A 25,848-nucleotide genomic window follows, 5' to 3' on the forward strand; every position below is an offset into this window, starting at 1 on the left:
ACTTCAATAACCTTTTGAAAAAATCCAAAAAGATGATGTCAACAAAAATACTATCAAAATTATAACTTTATTAACCAAAAATGCCATCTTTATGCAACTTTCTATTCACAAATTGAGTAAAGTAAAATCGCAAAATTGCAAGAATTTTTTTTTCAAATTGGCCTGCTCTCATAGCAAGGTGAACAAAAAATATATTAATTGAGATCTAGAATGATAAAGCACAACTACAGATTCTATGGTGGTACATACACGTTTGACAACTTACTTCTTTGACGTGTAGAAGAAGAAATTCGTACTTGAATTATAGAATCAAAGCATGATATATTCTAGAAATTTCAAACCCATAAATCGTTGTACAAATGAGATAACAAAAAAAAATTGCCTAAATGGAAAAACTATAGGCACAACTACCATGCATTCCATAGTAGAATTGAAAACAGTAATGACAATGACAAATGTATGATTATAGCGGATGGGGGGAATTCATAATCCCTTCAGACACTTCATTTCAAGAGAAGTTAAAGACACACACCAACTATTATTAACACATCAACTATTATTAACACACATCAACTTTGGGTGTTGGTAATTATCTAGCAAAATAACAGGCTGACTTGTATTTCTTGGTCATTAACCAAAACAATATGTACCTTACCAATAAATTTTTTTATAGAGATTATAAATATAAAAATGAAAGTGAATATTACATTGTCATCTTTCACAAGATATTTCGTTTTAAAATATATTTAAGGACAAAAGGCTATAACATGAAAAGTGAAAAGGGACTAAAGTTTTGCTTTATCCTTACCTCCAAGAATATAAACATTAAGTTAAACATTGCCAACTGAACATTTTCATCTCTTAGTTACTGAAAAAAAAAACTCGATTGCAATGGTGGAGCACAATACTGAAACAAGAGAAAAAATTGTAGGCATACATAATACTCAAATAATGTCTTTTCCTTCTACAGTCGAGGCTTCACCGTGTTGAGCACATATATCTTTGAACTATAAAACTTATGCCAAAGATAAGGATTTGATCACACCTGGTTCAATGGCCAAAAAGAAACACAGGAAGAAGAGTTGGAGCATCTCTGTTGATCTGCAAATGTTGTTGGAATCGACACAGGGTGAGGAACTTGCTTGCGGAATCATCGATGTCAGCTAAAATAGAAACATCTCCTTCAAAACACATAGAATATTCAGAGTTATTATCAGTAAATTTACCAACTTCAAACAGATTACTATCATTCTTCATATTACAAATAATGCCATCAGTTTTAAAATTGTGAAGATGAATCAAGCAATTAACGGGAATACATGTTGCTACCTTCTCCTCCTTCCCTCAAGTTAAAAACTCATCAAATGAGAACATAAGTTATGCCTTTATTTTTGTATCATCATACTGGAAGGTTGTCTTACTGGTTATTTCTCTTTTATTTGGTTTAATATACTTTAGAGACAAATGTACATCTAATGGAGAAAACAATCACCTGACCATGAATATAGTTGAATACTAAATAAGAAAAATTTTAGTCGTAAAGAAAGTACTTACAAAATTAGTAAAAAATTAGTGAGGATAAGTTGTTGCTTGATACTTAACAATTGGAATGTACTGCATAGTGTATAGCCTAACATTTGATTAAGAGACTGAAATATGTACGCTACTCGCGTTTAACATTATAGGTTGATTACCATTCTTAGGAAGTTGGGAAGAAAAAGTTATTGGCCTGAGAGTCCAACCAATCAGTCCTACTGTATTTAATTCTTATTCTCGGCATCTTCTGTTTATACTGCACATAAATACATAACGGGCTAGAAAACTCAATAGTTTTCATTACAAAACACAACAAATCATGTAGCAATTTGGACCAGAAGGATTGCTACCACTATGACAAAGTCAAAAGTAAATGGATGAATATGAAAGAAAAAACAACACATATGAACTATAATTAAATTGAACGGCCCATTTATGCAAAAATCAGATCTAGTGAAAATCATAAATGAAATGAAAAGAAGCAGAACAATAATAACACCTCATAAAAATTGAGCAAAAAATTGAGACAATTCTACACATTCTATGACCGAGAGAGAATTTAGAGAACCAAAGATGATGAGCAACTTCTATGATCAGAGAGAATTAGAGAAATTTCTAGATGATTTGTTGTGGTGACTCTTCAATTTTAGGGTAATGACACGTAGTAATTTAGTCTAGTCTGAAAAATGTATAATATCCTTAAACAAAGATAAAATGTCTTTTAAACAGATATGCCGAAACTCAAGTATTGCTCACACTTCTATAATAGTAGAAATAGAAAAGAAAAATACGCATAGTAGTTTAAGATTAGATAAGGATTATGAGGGAGAAAATATGAATTAAAACTAAGGTTCACCTGACAATACATATATATGTTACAATAGAAAGTGAAGCACGTACATTCGATTACCTCGGTAATGTAATGTTGGTCTACTTGCCAGTGTGTACAAATCAGCTAACTAGTTTACAAAATATATATAAAATGATCAAAATATAATTAATAGATACATTGATTATGTATATTATATGTGTGTCTACTATATTTATACTACAATATTAAATATAGACAACACATTATTTTAGGCAAAATTTTCAGAAGCAACTGATATTTAGGTAAAAATAAAGTTGTTAAAATACAATTACAAATGCAGTTGATACAAATCCAAAAGCTTACTTTAGGCAACAAATGAAATTTGACTTCCAAAATTCACTTACGACTACAAATAACAAATACGATTGATACAAATGCAAAGATGTATTGTAAATACATATATAAATACACATGACAATTCAATAGCTACTTTTAGGCAATAAATGTATTTGATTCCCAAAATTTGATTATGAATACAAACATAAAAACATCTTGTAAGTACATATACAAATATACATGACATCAAATATATATACATATAATTGTTGAATAAAACTACAAAAACAATTCAACTATATAATTGAATATATATAAGACATATCAAACACATAAAACTTCAATTACATATATATCTACTTTTAATTTAAACCTTGACTATGAATTATAATAATTTCAAACTTTAACTACATCAAACAATTACGTATGAATATTTTTTATGTTATATAATTTTTGTATGAACAACATAAATTCCATCCTTAATGAAAGTAATTACATAGAATCCCGGGTGTATTTTATCTCTTCCATCTTTAGAAAAATATATATAGATTACTCTGTGCCTTATACATTACTAAAATGTATGAGTTAATCGTTTTGCATACAATTATGGAAATAAAATCAGCTACCATTATTCTCTCTCACAATTAACTCGAGTAATTAATGTGCTGATTTTATGAAGACTTGAAAATAGAAACTGCAATACAAATTCAAAAATTTTCTGAAACATAAAAAAAATCAAGTTACAATAAAAAAACATTTTATTTTCAAAGTTATCAGAACTATCACAAAAAAATCAAGTTACAACCGAAAAAAACACAAAAAAGGGAGCAGCATATCAACAGATTGCCAAAAACAAAAATAAATAACCTTATACAGTAGTTCAACATGTATGTGTGCACTTTATACATAGTACTTCTATGTATAATGTTATCATGAAAACTAATGTAAAATATAAGCTTTCTAAATGTATAATGTAACCTTTTACATATTAGAAGGATGTCATGAAGACTAATATCTAATGTAAATTTTCTAATGTATAATGTAAATATCTAAAATACAATGTGACCATAAATATATGAGGTTAACACAGTCGATTTAAAGTTATGTACATTATATTGTATAAGGATACAATTGTAAAGTATAATGTACCCTACGTATGTCAAAAAAATATCAACGTAAAGTATTATAAAAAAATATTAACGTATAAAAAATTATTAATTGAAGTAAATAAAGTATTATAAAATAAACCTTTCTAATGTATAATGTAAATATCTAAAATATGACGTAACTATAAAACCAACAACGTATTAGAGTAATATCTAATGTAAACTTTGTAATGTATAACGTAAATATCTAAAGTATAATATAACCATAAAACCAACAAAAGATTATGTGCCGGAAAGATGATACGGAATTGGAGGAGGAATTTTGAATTAACGAATGTACAAACCTGAATAAAAAATTGAGGCTGAGACTGATTTTCGAACCTATTTTTTTATGTTTATTTTATCAGTATCCGAAACAAGCCAACAGGTCAATATATCGTATATCGTGTGGAGTTTAGTCTAGTGGGTGTGTGGCGCGGGGAGGGGGGGGGGGTGAAAATTTGAGAACTACATATGCAACAAAGGAAAAGTCGAAGAATTTTTTATTCAAATGAAGAAAGTGATGGAGTTAATTACTTGACCAGTTGATGCATGATAAGTGAAAGAAATTTGAAACCCCAAATCACGTTAGCAAGGTTTTAGTTGGAAAATATGAAACATAATTTAGAGCAAAATATGGTGGTTTGGGATGTATAAGAAGGAAGAGAGAGAAACAGTAAAAAAAAGGAATTTGTATAATTAATTTTGAATTTTTGTAATTTTTTTTCAATATAGGATTTTATTTAATAAGGTAAAGTTACCTTGTGTATATATGTAATTTTTTCATAATTTTATCGTTTTTAAAAGGAAAATTTACATAAACTAGCAACCTTAAGATATTAATTACAAGAAATAATAATAGTTTGGCAAAATTACAACTAATAACAAAACTAGCAATATTTTACCCTTTTTTCTTAAAAGCGCGTGAAATCTACTCTTTAATTTTCATATCCCTATTTTTACTCTACTTTACCAATTTCACTTCCCCTCAACTTCCGTTTTTTTTTTCAAATTCCCTCAAATTTCGCGTGAAATTCCATGATCTTGATAAAGATCATCTCCACTTCTTAAGTTTTTATTCAGTTAATGCATGTTCTTTTTTTTCCATTTAATTTCTATTAAGGTCTTTTAGTGTCGCCATTTTTTCAAAATTAGTCTACGAAACTCGTCTTTTTGAATTTTTTTTTCTGTTGAAATTGTACAAGTTAATGTATAATGGCTCAACATGCAAATCATAGTAGTTCAATTAGAGGAAATCAATCGAAGAATTTAGTTTTTGATGAACTACCATTGTTTAGTCTTGGTTTAACACAAGACGAGGATTTTAACTTGGGTTCTACTAATATTATGTCTAACGAGGGTGTTACCATTGAAGAGTTGAGATTGAAGCACCGTAACGATCCCGAAAAGACTGTGGAAATAATGAAAAGGAAAGCATTGACAAAATCTTCATCCCCAAAACCCACAAAATTTTAAAAATCATTGAAAAGAAGAAAGTCGGATGAAAAAGGAGAATGTAGTAAAATTGCAAGTCCCATTGCATCAGATTATGAATCTAAATAAGAGAAAGTGGAGGAGGTATGGTGCTATTAAATTTTTTTGTTATTTATATGAATTGTATATGTTATATATAATATATTTCAAATATGTATTTGATAGCTAAAATTTATTTAAGGTATTTGTATTTATCAATGGCAAGGTTTTTGTATATATATTTTTATATAGAAGTGTATTATGTATTCTGAAAATATATTTGTTATATAATTTGTATATGTGTTGTTATATTTTGTTCTTGTAAATTAATTTGTACAATTCATGTATTCACAAAATACATATGTGTTTGTTGAAATATAATTCTAATATGTATTCTGAAAATACAATCAGTTAGATATGTGTTTTTATGTTTACCTTTAAGAATTTTATTAGATGTTAAGTTGTATTTGCTAGTCATTACATTTTGAATGTGATATGTAGTTCTTGTTTGTTGAAATATATTTTTTTACATACATCAAGTGAGGACAATATCTGTGTTTTGATGTTTTGATAACTTATATTTTGACTAGTGATGTATTTTGAAAATACATATGATACATTTATATATAGAATGTATAAATTAACTATAAGATGTTTTTCATAAATACATATAAGACACTGTTTGTATAAACTAGTTTTAAGATGTATTTCATAAATACATATAAGACACTGTTTTGTTATATAATTATATTTTTTTTTGTTGTATAGGTCATGCGTTATCAAATATACATGACACGAGTATTGACCAAATTTTCTCCTCATATAGGATGTCATACGGTCAACGACATTGAAGACCGTATCAAGTCAATGTTAACGAAGAATCAATACAAGATGTTTTGTACTAAAAGTATATTTGATTTTCTCATGAAGAAGAAAGATTGTATCATCCAAGCGCAATTAGGGAGATGCATTATGTCACTTGAAACTAGGTAAAGTTCTATAAGTGTCATAGTCATTTGTACAAAGGGCACAATTCTTCATTTCACTCCTAGAAAGTTTGCTTTGGTGATTGGTTCGAATTGTGTTTCAAATAAGGATGATTTTGTTTTGACGAGGAGCGTCCAAATAGAATTATTGATCAATATTTTGATGGTGAGAGTTTTATACAGAAAAAAGAGTTATTTGCGGCTGTTTCTGACAAAATTTAGGGAGATAATAACGATGAAGATGCGCTAAAGTTTGTCAATTTATATTTTATTCACGTATTCTTACTATCGTCAGTTGATACCGTAGCTATTCCACGCCTACACTTTGATTTGGTTGAGAATGATCACTACAGTGATTATCTCTGGGGATCGGTTGCATTTGAAGAATTAGCTAGAAGCTTGCATAAAAAATTGAAGCCGAAAGGAAAGTTCTATATGCTTCTTGGAATGCCATTGGCCATCCAAATTTGGTTGTATGAGTGTTGTTCAAATGTTCCTCATAATATTGCTTCCAAGGTGGACTCTCAAATTCCACGTCTTTTGAATTGGAAGACAAATTCTCCTCGTCCACGATATGAAACTCTTATGGAAAATATGTTTGATGATACAGATGATAAGGTTAGTTTTACTTTATATCTTTTTTATGTGATGTTGATTATTTTGTAAATACATTTTATGATCTAGTATATATATATACAAAATATAGAATTGTCATTGTTTATTCATTATTGGGTTTGAATCACGGTTAACTGCTTTATAATGTAATTATTTTTAGCATCTGAATTATTTTTTGCATTATGTAATTTAAATTGTAGGTTGTTTTTAAGAATATCGAGCCAACAAGAAAGGAGATTTCAACTTTTCAAATACCGAAGAAGATTGTTCCTGGAGTTGCTAGTCATAATGTAGACGACATTGATTTGGATGATGATTTTCAGGATCCTCCACAAAGACAAAAACATTTAGCCACAAAAAAAAAATACCATGTTGATCCATCAGCTTCACCTGCAAAGAAAAAATTGAAGCCATATCCTAAAGGTGTAGATGAGCAGACACCAAAAAGGATCCCTCCACCCCGCGCTGCAAAGATGCCTTCTGTGAGGACTCCAGCTCACAAACCAATTCAAACAAAAACTACTCTACGTGAAAATAGGAAAAACATAAATCGGCCTGATAGTAAAAAATCTATTCCGGTTCAGTCCCCTGCTCCATCTTCATTCAGTTCCGAAGATGAAGATGTCGTAGTTTCGAAGAAAGTCTTTGATAAGTTTCGCAAAAAGGTAATTTCTTTTTAAGTTTTTGATTAATTTATTTTTACATTTCTAATTATTGTATTTGAATTTAGGTTTGACAAGAGTTTGATGATATTCGTGGCCTACTATTGTCCAGATTTGATCAGATGATGAATGCAATTAATGAAAATAAGGTACAACCATTCTGCTTTTCACGATTTTTATAAAATATACACTTGCCATGTTAAATACATATTCAACATTTATATATATATATATATATATATATATATATATAGTAGATGAATACAAATACAACATATATACATATACAATATATGTATTTTTAATGTCTGAAAATACATATACAGTTTGCTGAGTCTGTTTGATTTGATAAAATGTATTTTTCTAAATGACAGTATGTATAATAATAAATACATAGTCATATGTTACATTAGTTATGTTAAATAAAAATACAACATGCATATTATGTATTTTGAATAAATTCAAATGTAGGATTCATTGTCTTAGTCATATATTTAATATGTATTTTTCAGTTTGTGATATGTATAATCAAATATACATATGTAGAGCTGTAACAAACTGTTAGTTTACTATTTATTTTTGATTTGTATTTTCATGTTTAAAACGCGAAGAAACAATCAAAAAACAGAGAATCAGATCATCCACCAACGGATGAGAATGTTAAGAATACATCACCCCATCAAGTAACTCCAAGGTTTGTTCATGAGTTTAATAACAATCCTGAAGGCACATTGGTAAGTTAATTGCGTACATTTATATGCAACTTATTTTCTATATACAATTCTAATTTATCATTACAAAAAAAATATTAAAACAGGTTACCGAAGAGATAGCAGAATATTAAAGTAACAACATGAATAATGTGTACAATGATATTGATGGGTATAATGAGGATAATGACGATGTTCTGGTAGAGTATTTTTTTTTGTTAGTATACTTATATTGATAAATATTAATTATTTTAATTTTTTATTATTTTTTTTAAAGGTAAAAATTGATATAGATGTGCATGAAGCAAGAGATGTATGTGTCTCTCCGGTATGATGAATATATCTTGGTTAGTTGTTTAGTTATTCAAAAAAAATATTTTATATAATTTTTATGAACATGTTGTGTAGAACAAAAAACCAATTGATGACAGTTTTGGGGAAGCACAAATATCAGAATCTCAATTATATTTTCAAATGAGGTCCTTAGAAGCATTGATCTTGACCACATAAAAAAGCCAATGTTGAAGTTGAAGATGAATTCAAGGTATCTTGAAAACGTGCATTGCTTGCTTTTATTTATTTGTTTGAAAATGCAACCTTACTAGATCTTCATACAATTTATACAGAACAAAGAAGGTGTTGTCGAGATGAATTTAAATAAACCAGCAGAAGATGAGTCAGAGGTTAATGATATGAATAAATCAAAGTTAGATCAGCAACATATGACTCCGTTCCACATTCCTGAGGGAGTAAATGATGAAAGCAATGCTGATCAAGATTTGCCCGACTCTCAGATCACTTTTCCTGATGAGATTCTTCCCATTCTTGATGCGTATGTCAATGTTGAACGAATTATAATCGTACATTCATCGACAAATGAAGCACAACAAACGTCAATGCATGCTTCAAGGGTTAGGAGACCATCTAGATATAAGGAGTCACCATTCACTATGAATTTGGTTTAGCAGATGGTTAGTATTCTTACCATAATTTTTAAAGTTAACAAATTTGTTTACTGTATATATTACATTTTTTTTTTGTAATGGATGATGAAGTACGAATTTGTATTTTGATGTTTAGTTGTATTTTTGGATCAGCTGTATATGTTTTTAATTAGATATGATTATATTTTGAAGAAAATTTTTTTATTTTGAAGTTTGACAGCATAGATATGTAAAACTGAAGTAGTAAAAAATACATTTGTTAATATGTAGTTCATAAATACATATGTGAAAGTTTTAACACATAATTAAACTTTTTATTTATCAGTATACTAATTTATAGTAATACTACATCATCTTATGTAATTAATTATGTTTACATAATTTGAATGTCTTAATAATAAAGGAAGCATAGAAGTGGAACGGAGAACATTCGATCATAAGCATCCCTTCATATCTCATCCAGTTAATGATATAGAAGACACCAAGGTCACCAACAAGTTCATGACGTGGCTTTCATTGGATCTTCTTAAATATCATTCAAACAGTTATATAGGTTACAACTTAATTGTACTATATTTTATAATTTAAGCATTTTGTAAATTATCTACTAATATGTATAATGAATAAACAGAAACAACAAAGAAGAACATTATTTGAAGGGCAAGGCAAAAATACCAGTTATCAATTTTGAAATTTTATCTATTGAAGACAAAAATTGGTTCTACGTTATGGGTACTCCTAGCCAGACATGGTCAGATGAGGTAAGTGATATATTATTGTGTTGGTGAGTTGTATATTGGTATAAATATTAGTTCTGTGTTACATATGAATATTTGTAACTGCTTATATTGTTATACTTGAAACTGTATATTTGTATATACATATGAAGTATATTATATGTTCACTGATATATACATGATATTTACATATGTAGTGTTGGATTCTTTGTATCTTTTTTTTTTATATACTATTAAGTATGAAATTTAATTATACTGCAGCAAATTGATGTATGCTTCTACTATCTGCGAAAGAAGTTCAAGTATGATTCCAATAGCTCATATAAGTTCAGCACTGTAGACTGCAATTTCATGAACATTGTTAGAAGGCTGTTTGATGTGTATAAAGTGGATGATGCATCTCTTAATGCTGGTGGAAAGGAATACCATCTGAATGAGTACATAAGTGGATTCCACATGCATGCTACAGTGCCATGGCATACGATTGATCATATGTTCATTCCTATTCATGTAAAGGCCAAACATTATTGGGTTCTTGCGATTATATCTTTCAATCATAGGTGCATATATGTATATGATTCTTTGTCAGCAGCTGGTCATGATGTGGTGGTGGTTAGTGAAATTGAAAAGTTAGTGGAGGTTATACCTATATGTCTCATTGCATGTAAATTCTACGAGAATAAGGGTATTGACATCGACAATCATCCTAATTAAAAATTAAATGATAAGATGGATCTGTTTGGTGTTTCAGTTGTGGAGAATGTGCCTCAACAACCAAGTGGCAGGTTTTAGTAATGATATAGATATTACTTGTATATATACATATTCATTAGAGTTGTAACAATTTTTTACTTATTTATGTATGTATTTGCAGGGACTGTGGCTTATATATGGTTACGTATGTCGAGTGCCTTACTTTTGGTGAAGGTGTTCCATCAGTTGATTTTGACCCAGATCTTATTCGCATAAGATACGCTTCGCTTTTATGGGATTATGGTACTAGGAAAGTAGAAGCGGAGGCACAAAGTGATGATAAAGCACCAATGAGGCCTCTTCGGGAAATTGAGTTAACAGAAGGCACTGAAGTGCATGATATTTGATCTGTATTTTATTTTTTGAAGTTAAAAACATTTTCGATTAGGTGGATAAATAGTATTTTTTGAAAAATTTCATGGGATTTATATGTTACTTTAATGGTCGAACATGGTATGTTAATGTTCCTTTATTGTTATGTTAAGTTTATTATGTTTAATCGTTTAATTTCCTATTTTTAATGGTTAGTATATGTCTTTATAAATTGTTCTATGCAGATTTTTCATATGTATTTATTTTAATGAATGTGAATATTTGTGATAATACATATGCTTATTCCAGTTAACATATGTATTTTTAACATACATATGCTTATTCCAGTGAACATTTGTATTTTTAACATTCATATGCACTTTCAATTAACAAAGCAATTGTTAACATTAACATTACATTGAACAAATATATTCTTAACATTAATATGTCATTTCAGTCAACAAATATATATTTTTTTACATATATATGATCATTACAGTGAGAAATTATATTTTAAAAATACATATGACATTAAATTGCACATTATCATATATAATTCATATGTATTTTTTTTATTACATTTTCGTATATACGTGTCTTGTTAATACACATACAAACATATTTATTTTTGTCCAGATTTTAATTTGTAATTTTAACGGATGCACATTATTGTTAATACTAACGTTCATTTCAGTTTTCATTTTTATTTACGTCTAATGCGAAAATAATTTTTTTTTCAAAATAAGTATCGCTCCTTTCATTACATATTCAAACATATGTTTAATGCAAAAAAGATATGTATATATATAATATAAAATTAAAGATTTGTACTGTAACAAATTAACAAGTTCAAGCTCTTAAAAGTGCAATATCTGAACACTAACAAATTATCAATATCAATAAAAGGTTCAACATTCAAAATGACACAACTCAAATTGAAAATAAACAAAGCAAATGAAATTTGACTAAAAACATGATCAAACTTATCATTTATTGTATTTCCTACAAGAACGCCTATTGTGACCTTTTAATCCACATGAACTACAATAATTTTTGCTTTTTTTTTCGAACATATCTCTTCCTGATTTATCACGCTCCTTCTTTGCAGGTCTTCCAGGGGGACACTTGTATTTCGGGGGCAAAACTACCTCGTTCAATATTTCCTTCGGTATCACCCAGTCATTTTTATGTGGTAGAGGATATACAAGAAGATCATACGTTCTTAAAATAGTTTTTTGCTTGTATAGGTTAGAGCAATATGGTTCCTTTTCAAGATTCTTGCTATCAAGTACAACACACGCATGCACACATGGTATCTCATCCAATTGGAACGCATGAGAAGAACATTTTTTTCCTTTATGCAAACAATAAAATATTTCACCTTGTTGTGGACTGTATAGACGTACTTCAAGGTTGGTATAACCTTAAAATATTAATACATGAAAAATATTAAAAAAAAATTGACAGTACAATTTGCTACAGTTTAATAAATCTATTTTTTCCATAGCAGCATATGTATATTAATATGTCTACGTATGATATACATATTTTTTCCCATTACAGCACATACATATGTTAAGATTTTACTAATTAATATATGAAGATATGTTTCATATAACACATCAAAATTCAAGAACAGTTAATTTAATGATTAGATCTATTTCATCATACCTTCATACGTGTACACTCAGCTTCATTCTGTTGGAGAATTGCTTGAAATTTTTCAATTAGATCCGTGCATGTGTACAATGCCTCATGTCTGTTTTCACAGTTCCATTTACCAAACATCAATCTAACTTCCTCTAAAAAATCGTATATTGGAAGTTCTCTAGCCGATACTAGTGCGACATTAATTGACTCTGCAATATTTGATGTTAAAGTCCATCCCCTATGAACTATTGCATTTGACCTATTCCACTTATCGTATCCTGCCAATTCCAAGTAATTCTTTACCCTAGCATCAACTACCTCCACTTTCTCCATTAACTGGTGAAATTCAGACTTTGAGTATGATTTTTCCATGGTATAGAAGATTTCCGACAATGCATCATGTGACTTTCTAAATTTTTTTTTACATTACCCCATAGATGACACATACAAGCGTAATGAGGTACCTTATTGTACATATCAGCAATAACTTTTATAATGCTTGCATTACGATCGAAAACTACACACACATGTTCTCTTTCACTGTATGCTTCCTTTAGATTCTCAAAGAACCATGTCCAGGATGCATCATTTTCAAAATCTAGTATTCCATATGCCAATGGAAATATATGTCCTGAACATGGAACAAAGACATTAAAATGACGTTATATACAGACAAAAAAATTCATATGTATTTTCTAAATACATACAGTTAAAAACAAATATAGCTGGCATTTAACACAAACATAATTCAGAGCTATAATATATATATACATATAGCTGGAACAATATCTATCTCCCAGTCAACAGCAAAAAGAAATTGAATAAGTATTCTATAAACACATATAGCTTGCCAAATATGTGAATGCAATTTATTTCATTAAAAATAGTTCACAACTTTAATATAAATACATATATCTGAAAACATAACAAATACATAGTACAAAGATAAATATGCTGCATATATATATTATAAACACCTACAGCTGTTTATAGAGTCAAATACATGTTGAGAATAGCTCACCGGCTCCATCCATGGTACAGACAGCTACAAATGTGCCATTGTACAGTCCTCTGGAATAACTTGCATCAACAACTATCACAGATCTACAGTGATCGAACCCTTGTATGAATGTAGTTAGTGCTACAAAAATATACAAAAAATCATTATCTTCATGCTTTTTCATTTGTAAATGTGAACCTGGGTAAGTAGTGTTCAAAACATGAATGTATGCAGGTAGTTTTCCGTATGATGCTGACGGTTTCCCTCTCAATTCTTCAAGTGATTGTTACTTAGCTCGCTAACACATAATATATGTCAAATTCATACCAAGGTCTTCCTTCTTGTCACTTCTGATTTCAGTTGCACTGTATTTTCTTTTGTGATTTTTTAACTTTTGTTTCACTATACCTCCAATCAACTTACTAGTAGCATGAAACTTATGATAAATCTTATCCTTTATCAGACATGTGTGTTCTGGTAAGAATTCTCTAATACAAAATATTTCTAATATGTTGATATCAGATGCATGGAATAAAAAACCATAATTACGAAATTTGCACAATAATGTGTAACTGTAAAAAAAATTACGATGAAATGTAATTTACCACATGAAAAAATGAAAAATTTAATATATATGTATATTGTAAATACATATGCTGCAATACAATTTAAATTGGAAACAACAAATTTTATATACATGACAAACTTACCAGGTTTTACTTGATCTAACAGATCGTGATTGGAACTTCTCCCGAATTCTGTAATCTTTCATCACAGATTTCAACACCCTTTTTGAGATATAAACTTGTTCAACTTCAATATGTTTGTGATGTGGGTCCGAGATAATTACTTTAGTTGCATCAATATCCAATACATCCAAACATTCATCTGAAGTAGTAACTATCAACGCTCTTTCAGTACTTGTATTCACAACGTTATGCACAGTGATAGACAGATTCATACTCGCAGCATTAGATATTGATGAACTAACAAATGCGTTGAAACTATCCTTTTTTGAAACACTTATGTACAAAGGCAAAGCACTGAAAGACTTATGTACAAAGGCAAAGCACTCATTGACTTTACCTCCCTTTTCTGCATAATGTAGACCTTCAAACCCATGTCATTACGTATACGTATTTTACCTTCAATATCTGTTAACTGATATTCGATTTGAATACTTTTGCATGTTAAATCGACATCCATGTGCGAAGCTAGTAGTTCGTGTTGTTGGTTGTACGAAGCGTTTATGCTCAACAATATTGCATCACTAATGTAATCTTCATATTGTTGTTCAATGTTGTTCATATTACCATTGTGTTTAATGAGAACAGGTATGCTTCCCATCGTCAAGGTCCAGAACACTACAAAATATTAAATACTAATTCAATTATTTAATATGTACTGCATACAATTAAAATTTTGTATAAACACAATAAAAAATCAAATTCCAACGCCGAATTAATTTTTCAGTCGAATAATATGTATCATCTACTAAAATTTAAATTTAGCGTTTAAGAAGTTTAATTTAGTTTCACACATACATGACGACAAGGAAATCTTTGATTTTGGAGAAAAAAATGTAAACAACGAAATTTTAACCCATAACTTATAAAATTCAATATACGATCTAAAATTTTCAATTTCATGATCATCAACCCATATTGTTATTACTTTCAAAATATTTTCACAATTGCATAAATATAATCTCAAATTTTATTTAACCATACCTGTAATTATGGGGTTGTTTATTCAAATATTCTTCGTAAAATACAGACCTTCATCAACGATATTTCAATCTATCAGTTTTTCTTGAATCTACTTTTACGTGATGAATATGAAAAATGATTTTTGAATTTGAACTTGTATATTAATGGTTAAGGTAAAAAAAAAAAGAGTCATTAAAGGTAAAGGAATCTGTTAATAAAATGTTGCTTAAAATAAGGAACAATTTTATCCCTTAATTAACTCTAACTGATTAGAATTTAATAAGGAACATTTTAACATATTTGTATATGTATTTTTATAGCAACCTTTTACTAAAATATAAAATACATATTACTATTTTTTATAATTTTAAAACTATTGCTATAGAAGTTATAATTAAGGCTCTACGGTTGCTATTTCTGAAATTTTTCCTTTTTAAAAGTAGATTACAGAAAGCATCCACGGACCAGGATCATGCAGCCCAAGATTTCAGTCCAAGCAAGCCTTGTACAGCATCCCACCATCAAACATATCACATTATATAATCTAGACACTATTAACGAGCGATTTACAAGAATGGCCTCATAAATAGGTTATTTTGAACTTAACCTCGCTTTCTCCACGAATGAAATTTTAAAGTTACCAATTTTTGTCTTTTTATTTTGAAAATCTTTGCTCACGAGTCAAAACAAGACCACTAATTTTTCTATCCTTTTTATAAATTTCATTTGAAAGAAAATGATTTTGACCTTTTAAAACTATTTTAGAAATTCAAGAAAATTTTGAAATAATTTTTTAATAAATTCACAGAGTCGCCACTTAATTTTAATAGAAAAATATCAAGAAAAAACCTAAAGAAATCTCAAAGATTCAAAAAAATAGAAATAAATCTTTGAAATTAGAGAAATTGAGTAAGAGTTCAATTAACGCCCTAAGAAGGTTTTTACGACACTTAGGAGTGTTCATTTTATAACGGTTCTTTGACTAACTTAAAAGGATGACTAACATTGCGAAAGGGTTGCTTTTATAAAATTATTTATTTATATATTTAAAATTGACATTTTTTCTATTCAAACGAGAAATATTCTACTTGTATTGGAAAAAGTAACAACATGTTTTACTTAATCCATTATTAATTTTGAGAAAAGAAAATGAAATATTCCTCTTAATTTCATGATTAATTTTTGAGAAACACTACAAAATATTTTACTTGAGAAATAGTTAACTTAATTTTAATTACTCGCGAAAAGTTAAAATTTCAGAAAAAGTCAAAGAGTATTCTAATTGAGAAATTATACTTAATTCATAATTAAAAAAACTATGAAATAATTAAAGAGAAAAAAATAGGTTGAATTAAAGAGAAACCTATTTAAACTAGGTTGCACAAGAAAATATTAAGTTTGTGTTTTTATGAGAAAAATAATTACGTAATTATTTTTATTACTATTATTATTATTATTGTTTTTATTATATAAAAAAGGATCAATTTTGTTATTAATAACACCTTTGTAAAATGTTAGGAGAATGTCATGTCAAAAGTATTTTATCAATTATGGAAAATTAGAATTTAGATAAAAATTAGTTTCTTGAATTTGAAGAAAATTGTTTTAACCCAAGTAGGCTATTAGTCATATGAACAAGACAAGTGTCATTTTAAAATAGAAGACTTAACAATTTTCTTTTAAAACTAGTTTTAGGAAGAACACAATCAAAAGAACTTTGATCCATTTAGACAAGATAAATTAGGTGAGAAAATTATGAATCAAATATGGAAATCGACGTAAAATAGAATAGAAATAGCATGGAAAAACACTAGATTAATTAATTAAATTTAGTGCAAATAAACAAGTATAAATTGCAATTTATAAGAGAATAGAAGATTACAAGTTGGAGTTGGGCCCTTCTCCCTTTTTCCCTTATTCCTTATCCCTTAACATCTATTTATAGGAGGTTTTAGACTGTTTTGCGGGGAAATCAGAGGGGTAAGAGGGAAAACAAGTTGAAATTTGGATTTTAAAATTGGGATAGGATGAACTGGAGCTTGTACAAAAATAAGACGTTGCAGCCGTTTTTTTTACCGTTATGTGTTGTACTGTTGTTAACGAGTTTCTGGGGTGGTTGGCATTGTATGCTGTTGATTTTGCACGTTGTTGGAGCGTTGTTCGCAGTTGATTTTGTTTTTGTTGAGTTTTTAACTGTTTTGATTTGGGAAAAGGATTAACAGAGGAAAACAAAGGGGGTTGGGCTGGGTTTAAATTGATTAGGAGTGGGCTGGGAGTTTGTTGTTATTGGGCCAGGTGTTGTGGCCCGTCTTTAAAATGAGGATGGACTGGTTTGGATAAAAATTAAATGGTATTAGGAATTTTAGGGATTTATAATGTTTTTTTGGGGTTATTTTAAAAATAACTCTTATTAGGATTAACCTATTCTATTTAAATTTCAATCGAATTGAAAATTAATTGGCCAATTACATTGCAATTGTGGCCAATTTGATTTCAATCATAGTCAAATTTAATAGATTGACTAAATTAAATTAAAATTCACTCGAATTAATACCTCGTTTAATTCTGATCTTCTTGACATGATAAAATCAAATAAATATTTTTTTAAAATAAATTATTTTTGAGACTAAATTATATTTAATTCAAAATCTTAACCATTTGAATCAATTTTCAAGATAACTTTTGATTAAAATCAAATTTTCATAAAAATAAGTATTTAAGTAACAAAATTATACAATCTCGTATGTATGGATACGAAAACATATAATTTCTACTTAAAATAACCAAATTATCTAGACAAATACTTGAAAAAAAAATTTATCCGAATAAAATAAATATTGTAATTTTATTTAAAGGCGAAGAAACTCAGGGTTAAACTTAGTCGCGGAGGGTAAAAATTAGGTGTCAATAACTTCCCACTCCCTTTGAGTAGGGTGGATGCAAGTAACCTTGGGCAAAGGGAGTTTGATGTTCCTAATTTTTGTTCGACCATAAATTCATTTTTGGTAGAAGTTGGTTTTCGCACGAGTTTCAAAGAATTCACGAGCTATTGATTTTGAATTTTAGTGAAATCGAAAAGATGGGGAATAAGCGAATTGGGTAGAGGTTAGAATGTAGTCGAGTTTTCAATTAAGTGCCCAACCTACATATTCCTGTGAGTCAATAAATTAGACTGCCTGTAGTTCAACTCGATTGGTAGAAAAGATGGTCTCTTATGCTATGACGGACTTTGACTTAGAATGGGCGACGAACAATCGAGCTAGGGACTAGAGACTCATGATTATCTCAATTACAAAATATGGGGCCCTCACCCATGTAAATATGAGCTACATGGACATAATTCCCAAAGCTCTAGGTGTACGTTACCCAGATTTGAAGGAAAAGTAAAGTTACTTTCGGCGTGAGTTTAGAAATACTCTAAAAGTGAAACTTAAACCAAAATTTCAAAATACTCGAATGCCTTCTGATAAGGATATGGTTTGATGGTGGTGGAAGTTGTCTTTTAGCTCGCGTTCAAAGAGTTTGATATTCCTCTTCAGACTATGTCCCAGTTCACTGCTAAGAAAAGGTTTCACGTTATGTTGCGTCCTTTTTGGATTCGTCCGCACCTGTGATTTTGGTTTTAGATTTTTATTCGCTTGGATTCTCTCGACAACATCTCAAACAAAGCTGTTACTGATAAACATAATTCACTAAAGGTTTTATAGTCTTTTACCATATCTCCGCATAAGTTGCTACCTAGAAAAAAATGTCATCCTCTCATGTACCTGTTTGAAGGGTGACAACTCTTGCTATAACCGATACAACAACTTTCTTGGTTGTTGGGTAAAATAGTTGTTTTGACGGTTGAAAATTTCTTCAAAGTGTGGTGACCCTCTTGAGCACCGATGATACTTTGTATAGAACGGTCCCTGCAACCGCGAAATCCTATGCTAATGTTGCAACCCTTTTGGTCACCTATAATGCTTCTTGTATATGGAACGATAACACCTTCAGCTATTGGCAATGATTTTTTGAAATGTGACCTCGGGTAAGTCTTGTGCATATTTCGTATCGATACGACTTATAGATTTTTCTTGAATTATCAATCTTTGGATAATCTTGCACATTATTTAATGTTGGATATGAGGTGAAATACAAATATCCTTTGAGTTTCTAGCTTTTGAGTAATCTTTCACATTATCCGACCTTGGATAAGAGATGACTTACAAATATCCCTCTAATCGCTAGCTCTCAGGTATTTCTGCACATTATCCGACCTTGGATACAATATGTCTTATAGATATCTCTCAAATTGGTGGTCATTAGGTAATACTGTGCATAATTGATCTTGGATATGATGCGGCTTATAGAGTACCCTTAGACCTATTAATTTTGATAATCTTGTGTATTTTCCGATAAGAATTTAGTTGTGACTTATGGATAACCTTCAAACTTTAGATATTTGGCTTTGTTGTATTCCCTTAAATCAAAGAAACGTCTTGATGAGACAATCAAAGAAACGTCTTGATGAGACAAACATATTAAGGCATCCGGATGATTCTGAAACATGGAAAGAGTTTGATAAGAATCATTAGTGATTTGCATAAGAACCTCGTAATATTAGACTTGGTCTTGCAACCGATGGTTTTAATCCATATGGTAACATGAGTACATCATATAGTATGTGGCCTGTCATTCTTGTTCCTTAAAATCTTCCTCCATGGAAATATTTTAAGGACCCATCTATGATGATGTCATTACTTATTCCTGATTCCCAAACACCAGGAAAGGATATTGGTGTTTATTTGCGTCCTTTGGTTGATGAGTTGAAAGAGTTATAGAGTGATGGTGCAGAGACATTTGATGCATCAACCGGGAAATGCTTCAAAATGCATGCTGGTGTTTTATGGACCATAAATGACTTCCCAACTTATGGTATGTTTTAAAATTCTCTACTTTCCTAGTTGTCCAATAATATATACTATTAATGTAATAAACTATTTGTGTGGTATTGTAAAATGATTTGAAGGAGTCAAACTTTGCAAATGTATTTTTATGTATTTGACTAATTCTCTTCATAACTTTTTTGTCGATGAGTAAGAAAGATGGAAAAGTGCGGGGTGTTTTGTTGAAATATTATTGATATCAAGTCCTTCTCATGACTGCTTGCTTTATTTTCTTCAGTTTTGATAGCATTCCCTTCCAAGTTTAAGTGTATTGTTATATAACCCCATTTATCACTTGGATCACTAGTATTTTTCAACTACTCTCTAAAATTCTTTATAATTTTTCATTTTTGGAAGACAACTCTTCTAATAAGAAAAGAATAGGGAGATAGAAAAGTTGTACAATTATTAATTGTATTTTTGCATGAAAAAGAGGTGTTCTTTTAGTTGATTGACAATACATGAGAAAATTGAATCTTCATTCATTGTTGTAGAGAATCTTGTTTTTTTGAATATGTTATGTTTTTGTTTGATTATAAACTATTGCTGAACATATAATTTTTTTTGATGAACTAGGCAATTTATCTGGATGGAGAACTAAGGGATACATGGCATGTCCTACTTGCAATGAGGATGCATCTTCACAAAGGATAAGAGGTAAAATTTCTTACACGGGTCACCGTCGGTATCTTGAATCCAGTCACTCTTGGAGAAGAAGCAAGAAATTTAATGGGAAGATAGAAAAAAGAATGAAGCCAAATGAGCTCTTAGGTGATGATGTATTGCAACAATTAGATTTACTCAGTACTTATAGACCAGGAAAACACTCAAATAATAAAAGAAAGAAACGTCTTCCTGAAGAGTTGAATTAGGTAAGGAGAAGTATTCTATTTGAGTTGCCCTACTAGAAGAACTTGAAGTTACGACATAATTTAGATGTCATGCACATAGAAAAGAACATTTTTGAGGCTATTTTGGGAATATTATTAAATATTAAGGGGAAAACTAAAGATACATATAAAGCAAAACAAGATCTATAGGATATGAACATAAGAAAAGAATTATGGTTGCTACATGATGGTTCTAATTATACAATGCCTGGTGCTTGTTATAATATGTCAAAAGGAGAGAAAAAGATGTTTTGGGCATTGTTAAAGTCTGTTAAATTTTTTGATGGTTATGCTTCAAATATCTCAGGGTGTGTAGCTGGGGATGATAGTAAAATAACTAGACTCAAAAGTCATGATTATCATATTTTGTTACATCGAGTATTGCTTATTGCTACTCGTGGATTTAAAAATAAAGATGTTTCTTCAACATTGATTGAGTTAGGTGATTTTTTTCGGCGATTATGTTGTAAGACACTGAGACGAGATGACTTGGAACAACTAGAAAGGGATATAGTTGTTATATTATGTAAGCTTGAGATGATTTTTCCACCCGTTTTTTTTTTGTGTTAGGTATATTTGGTTGTGAATTTACCATGAGAGACAATGTATAGTGGACCAATACAATATTGTTGGATGTATAAAATTGAGAGGTTATTGTGCAAGCTTAAGCGTTATGTATGAAACAAGGCACGACCTGAAGGTTCTATTGTAGAAGGTTATATTATTGATGAATGTTTGAAATTTTGCTCTATGTATCTTGATGACATTGAGACTAGATTTAATCGTACTTTGTTACATGTAGAGAGCATAAAAAAGAGCTATTGAAGCAAGGTGTTGTGGATATAGAAAAGAAACATAGAGAACTATTTCCTTCATGGTTCAGAAGGAAGGTAAGTGACTTTAAGATAATAATCATGTTGTGTGCTTAAATTTTATCTTTTTATTCTTTACTAATTGGAAGCAATAACTTTTTCTAATAGATCATGCAATTATTTAATAAGGAGAAATCAAGGTCTATCATGAAAGTATATCCTTTGGCTATGGGTCCTGATGTGCATGGAAAAAAATGTACTGGTTGTATTGTAAATAGTGTTAGGTACCATATTCAACAACGCGATGAATTACGTAAAAATCAAAATTGCGGTATAGTTGTTAGAGGCTTTCATGAAAACGTGGAGATTGATTTTTATGGTCTCATAGCTGACATCCTTGAGTTAGAACATGTTGAAGAAAATTGAGTTTTCCTTTTCAAATGCAAGTGGTTTGATCTTCGCAAGAAAACAAGGATGCAAGAAGATAAAAATTTTACGAGAGTCTGTGTTAAAAGATTTTGGTATGAACATGATCCCTTTGTACTAGATACTCAAGCAAAGCAAGTGTTTTATATTAGTGACCCAAAACTGGGAAAAGATTGTAGAATTATGCTCAAATTTCAAGGTAGGCACATATATGATGTGCCAGAAAAGGAAAACTCAGAGGTAGAAAATAATGAGTTGCCTATTACAAATGCTGAAGTGTATCAAGATACGTCACTTGAAAGTAAATCAATTGTTAATGATATAGTTGATATATTGAGTCAACTACAAAGAGATAATGTTGAGTCGATTACCATGGATGCAAATGTAATTGAATTGGAGGCTCAAACAGAATATGAAGTTGATGTTGATTATAATGGAGACGATTTTGACCAAGAGGATGAAACTATGGTTGAGTACATCAATGACCATGAGGAGAATGAAGGTAATAATAGTACTACTAACAATGAAGCTGATAGAATAGATGACAACGACAACATTGACTTGTGATGTAACCTCATAATAAGTAAGGTCAATTAAGTACATGTTAATAAATAACCCTCCTAAATTATTTATATCTTGTTTAGTTGATTTTAGGGGGATGAATTTCATAAGTTATTTGCACACATACTTATTAAGATGAATTTCCATGAAGGACTTTAGGGTGATGATGTTGCTTACCACATACTTGTTGGTGGCATTGATTGTGCCTTATTGGCCCTTTTAGAACATGAATGATAATACTAAGAGTAATTCAGATATCACTAATGTGGTTCTTCCAAAGAAGCTGCATGAATATGATGAACCCCATCGTGGTGATACATCTAATTTTGTGATAGAAAATGATGATAGGAAGGAAGAATATAATTCTAATCAAATGTTTGAAGTTCAAGTGGATCAGGGTGCAGAATGTAAATTTGATGTTGCAGAAAAACAAGATTTGATTGGAGAACCTCTAAGTGTCAACCCAGACTCTTAACATAGATTTTGATAAGGTGTATTTAGTCGGCCAATTCAGCAGTGAGATGGAGTCTAAGGGTGCAAATCAGCAGAAGAGTCTGACTAACATGCAAGTTAACATAGTCAAAAAGCCAAAACCAAAACGCCTTTCCGTTCCTCGCCGTTCTTCTTCTCTACCAAAATAATCAACAAAGCATCTTCTTGCCTAGTTGTGTTCCAGTTGACTTCAAATTTTTGGTTACCACTATCTCTGGATTCTACTTTCCAACTTCCGTCTTTTTTTGATGGAACTAATAAGTTTAATTGAGAAAAATGTGTTCTTTGTCGTTGTTAGGGTGTTATTTATCTGTGTGAACATTGTAATCTTAGTATATTGTCTTCTCTGAAGGTTGCACATCAATTATCAGTGCCCCTATGCTCAGCGTTCCTGGATTACCAGAAATTTCAAGGTTCATCGTTTAGCTACTGGTTCTTAATATGGCTAATCTAGTTTATTTTGGATTGTTCTTTTTAAATTTAGTGCTTGATTGGTTGCATTGCTAAGGTGTTAATGTTATAATAGCTGCATAAAACTATATATTAGCAATGCAGTGTTTGATTGCCCCTTTCTGAAACTTGCATAGAGTTTAGCATTATATATCACATATTTTGGTTAATATAATTGTTGTATGCAAAGCCTATGTTATTATTTTAAGGGGATAAAAGGTATAACAAGAATCCTTACATAACTCGTCTCTAAACCAAATGGCCCTTTCATGAACTACTTCATTCTATCCGGTATGATATTTGCATTCAGATTTTAATACTCATAAATTTTAGTTGATTTTTCACATATCTATCTACGTTTGGTGGAAAAACTATTGGTTTTGGATGAACCCATAGTTTAACTGCTCTGCCTATCCTTCTTGAAATTACTTCATCAGGGTGTTCTTATACCTGGCAATTGGCCTAATTACCTAGATAATTTTCAAACATTTTAAATTACAGGGTTTGCAAGACAAGATCAAGTTAGTTCCAATTGATCTTCAGAATAGGCCTGCCTGGTATAAGGAAAAAGTTTACCCTCCAAATAAGGTAGTTCTTCCACTTGAAGAATGTTCATTTTTATTTGCCCAATTCACTTATATTTTAAGATTATGACATTGGTGTTTGGCCTCATTGCAAATTGTACGAGAGCTCCCTGAAGAAATGTCCATGATTTTTTGAGAAGAAAATTTCTCTTCCTCTTCGAATTCAATGATCATTTACTGAGCCAGTGCATAAATGCTTTAATCTCATCTATATCCAATTGGCACAGAAGCTTTTATATAGGTACTTTGAAGCAAGTGAATGTTTGAATGTTCAGAGAGCATCTCATTTTACGCTTCTGGTTATTTATATTTCTACTCCTCACAGGTGTCATCCCTGGAGCACAACAACTAAGTGATCGGAGAGAGCTTGGATCTGATTAAGTATATTGATTGTAACTTTGAAGGACCATCACTTCTGCCAGATGTAAGTTGCGAAAGTTTATTTTTCCATGTCAGTCTAGTAAAATCATAAGTCATAAATTGATAAAACGTCATCGGCAAATTGATGTAGGATCCTGAAAAGTAGAAATTTGCTGAAGAATTGATAGCTTACAGTAATACATTTGTCCCAGATGTGTATGGATCTTTCAAAAAAAATGTTCAAGGGAATATTTTAGTTCTCATGGCAACCAATAGAATAGTTTGCCTATATGCTGCAGTTATTTTTCCATCAGTATGGACCTCTACTTTTTCTTGTTCAGTTGCTTATGTTATTTCAAGTTTTGGTGATTAAAATTTGGATTGGATTACTTTAGGTGCGTTTAACCCTAAATAGCTTTTAAGAACTTTTGTAGTGTTCAGGTAAGATAAAAAAGTGCTTTTAAGCACTTGTTTTTAAGCCAAAATAACAAAAATAAGTCATAAGCCACAAGTTAGGATTCCTAACTTATTGACTTATGTTCACACACCATAAGTTATAAGAGAATCCAAATAGACTCTATCAAGGGTACAATGGTATGTAAAATTTTATATTATTTCAAAATTTAGGAAGGTGTTCTTTTTGGGTCATATTTAAAAGGACATTGTGTTAAACAAAATGTAATAGTAGAAGTATGTATTAGCCAGTATTGCTATGCATTAAGTTATTATTGCCATACTTATCATTGGCAACTCAGTTCTGTAAAGTCTTTTTGCTGTTATACATGATTTTATGAGTGGTAAAACTGTGTTCCGAAATATCAGGATTATTCTTTCACCAGGAGTCAATTATCTGATTTCTGAAAGAACAAATCAAATTTATGGGCAACTTCTTGAAAAATTTATCCTCTTTTATCTGGAAATTGTTGATGTAGTATTGGAGAAATATTTAGCTGTGTTTGAGTTTTG

At 30.1% G+C, this 25,848-nt stretch overlaps 1 pseudogene; it reads left to right on the forward strand.

Annotated features, from left to right (window-relative positions):
- The first annotated feature begins 23,222 nt into the window (after window positions 1-23,222).
- LOC107868735 lies at window positions 23,223-25,255 on the forward strand (annotated as a pseudogene).
- Window positions 25,256-25,848: the final 593 nt, after the last annotated feature.

The sequence above is a fragment of the Capsicum annuum genome, chromosome 4 (genome assembly GCF_002878395.1).
Source record: "Capsicum annuum cultivar UCD-10X-F1 chromosome 4, UCD10Xv1.1, whole genome shotgun sequence".
NCBI classification, from domain to species: Eukaryota; Viridiplantae; Streptophyta; class Magnoliopsida; order Solanales; family Solanaceae; genus Capsicum; species Capsicum annuum.